This window comes from Arachis hypogaea, chromosome 19 (genome assembly GCF_003086295.3).
Source record: "Arachis hypogaea cultivar Tifrunner chromosome 19, arahy.Tifrunner.gnm2.J5K5, whole genome shotgun sequence".
NCBI classification, from domain to species: Eukaryota; Viridiplantae; Streptophyta; class Magnoliopsida; order Fabales; family Fabaceae; genus Arachis; species Arachis hypogaea.
Genome location: NC_092054.1, coordinates 25,144,779 through 25,145,623, shown reverse-complemented (window position 1 = coordinate 25,145,623; position 845 = coordinate 25,144,779).

Sequence of the window (845 nt, the reverse complement as noted above, 5' to 3'; positions counted from 1 at the left end):
TATAATTCTAAATTGAATGGGTCTAGGAAGTTGTTTGGATATCTCCGTGAGAATTCCGATTGCTCACCACCCAAATGAAAAAATGATGATCAACAAAAAGACGGGTGCAAAAGCAAGGTGTGGAACCCCGGAATTCATTCCAACAATCAACACTCTTGGGGCCATGTCACTTGCTTTGATTTGTTTGAAGGCTTTATGTGCCTAGTATGGGATCTTGGAGGCTATTGGAATTGCAAACATTGGTGGAGATTCCTGGATGAGTTCAAGCACAAGCCACCATAACAAGGAGCTCACCAAATGTCCAACTTAAGGACTCTAACTAAAAGTGCTAGGTGGGAGACAACCCACCATGGTATGATCGTTCTTTTTCAGTCTTAGTTTTATTTTATTTTGTTTTATTCTTAATTTTATTTTATTCTATTTTTCTTAGTGTTCATTTATAATATCTGCATTTTACATCCTGCATACTGCATAAAAAAATAAAAAACAAAAAAAAGAGAAAAGCGCGTCCCACGCGTGCGCGTGAACCACGCGCACGCGTCACATGCGACACTAAACCTTACAGAAAGTTACGCGAGAGCTGTGCAGGAAGGGTGCCTTACGCACAAGCCAACCCACACGTACGCGTGGACGACGCGTGCGCGTCACCCGTATTTTAAGTCATCCCACGCGTAAGCGTCAGCGATGCGTATGCGTGGATCGCCAGATCGGCGTCAATAGGTGATTTGGCTGAGAGTTGTGCTGCCTTGGTGCTGGTATTGTGCGTTTAGCACAACCAGTGGTCACGCGTACGCGTGACCGACGCTTACGCGTCACTAGGATTCTTGCTCACCCACGCGTAAGCG